This window comes from Charadrius vociferus, unplaced genomic scaffold (assembly GCF_000708025.1).
Source record: "Charadrius vociferus isolate BGI_N301 unplaced genomic scaffold, ASM70802v2 scaffold323, whole genome shotgun sequence".
In the NCBI taxonomy this organism is placed as follows: domain Eukaryota; kingdom Metazoa; phylum Chordata; class Aves; order Charadriiformes; family Charadriidae; genus Charadrius; species Charadrius vociferus.
Window position 1 is genome coordinate 664676 of NW_009647692.1, and position 2140 is coordinate 666815.

Here is a 2140-nt window from a genome sequence, read left to right on the forward strand (position 1 = left end):
CTTTCCCTTCGTGTTTCTTAAATTATTTAGATGATATTTTATTATTGCAATAAAGTAATTGCACTGGCACAAACTGAACATTAACATTTGTAGTGTGGGTTGAGAAAAAAACACTATCTTTAATCCTCCACACCGAAAACGATCCTCCCCAACAAATGATGGTGTCACAGCAAAAGTTCCCCCTGCAACAGAAATCACTGCTTCTCCTTCAGGTCTTTCCACCTTGAATGCCTCCACTGCAAACAACACTAACAAACAAAATCAAACAATTTTTCCCCAACAGACACCCCATCCTTGTGATTTCAGATGTGGTTTTGTTCCTTTGCTTTATCTGCATGAACAGTTTGAATGGTTTTATAATTTGTCTGCACTTCCATTTTATTATATCTGCCTTCCATCTGTTATTTTCACTGTTTATGTTACCATTCTCCTAATGCCAGTGGCTCTACTGTAAAACCGATGTTGCATCCCAGAAACTTATCAGCTCACTCAAAAAATACATCTTGTGCGTGATGGCATAAGAACCACCCGGAGAAGGAGGAATGGATCTTTTATTAATAATTTTCTTGTAGGAAGAGCCCATGGCCATAGTCATACTTGGTGCAAATACACCTTCACTTCTCACTGCAAAAGCCTCGCTGAACGATACAGAGCTCATTCACCAAATATGAAGAAAAATCCAGTTACGCAGAAGCGTCCATCCTTTAGAGAAGGGATGGCACCACTTTCCACATTTTTGGAGAGTAGACTCTCCCGTGGAGGGAAGGCCCTCACGCCGTGCCGCAGGCAGGGCACTGCGCTGGGAATGCCACGGGAGCAGAGCCATCACTCCGGCACTGCCCGGCTCCTCCCCAGGCGCCGTGCCGGCTGCGCGCTCATCCCGGTGGGCGAGGATGCACCGGGGCAAAGAGGCGGTCCCCAGGGATGCTGCATGGTCTGGGGCTGTGGAAGAGAGGGGAGAACGAAAAGGCAGCTGCTGGACTGCCAGGCCTGGGCTTTGCTGGAAAGTGCCCACAGCTCTGGCGCTCTCAAACGATTATGAGTAATTCAGTCGCTATATCAGAAGTCGCTTTCGCTTCTAAAGATTTCACCGGGTCGTTGGCCAAGGATCTTTCAGCAAACGGTTTTCAATCAGAGTTAATTCAAAGAAGCTGCCCCGTCCCGCGCCGCGACCCGCTGTGTCGTGCTGGGCAGGCACCTCGGGTCCGCAGAGCCCGAGCCAGCGATGCGGTCCGGCCACCGCTGCCGCAGCAGGACATGCACACCGATACAACCTTAGCACCAGTGGAAGAATCCATAAATGTGCAAAATAAATATGGATTCCCTTCATATTGTCTCCCATACTAAATTCTCAACCTCACATAGACAACAGTTGAGTCCCACACATGCCGCAGCTTTAGCCCAGTTAAAATTTTCACTTGTGGCAACACACAGTTTTTCTCCTTGTTTTATAATTTTCCAAGCACAAGTATAATTGTCTCTGGCCTGTTACCAAGAGGTTTATTAAAACGGCAAGGGATGAAACTAATGATTGTTAAGAAGATCTAATTCCAAGGATACCGAGTTGTTCATTACAGGTTTATGGCCACTAACCAGCGGCGCTCAAATAAAGGCCTGTGGATTTGTTTACCTTGCCAAGGCACGAAGATGCATCCGGTCACAAGAATTGAAAGATTGAGGCAGAAATCAATACGGAGCTACTAAACAACCTACTGCGCAGCTGGGAGAGACTAATTTGATGATGAACCTATGAGTCCAATAAAAATGTGCATAATTTAAAATGTATTAAAAACATAAGCTGCTAAAGCATCAATATTTAAACACCATCCCCTGCAGTGCCACCACAGACTTTGCGGGAAGAGCAGATACTGTTGAATATGAAGGTGACAAAGATGCAAGAACTGCCTGAAATAATTCTTTGGCCAAATTCCTGACACGGATTGGAATAAAACTGTCTCGGGGATAAATTTGGCCGCAGGTGTTCTCCCTCTCATTGTTAAAAACTACTGGTTTCTTAGCTGAAAATGGGTTTCTAGTGCCGAGGCAGGTCTGCTCACCCAGCCGCAGCGCCCCGGCAGAATATTTGGGTTATGATGCAGCCAGTGGAGGAGGCTGACCTGCCCGCTGGAACGTACCTCTT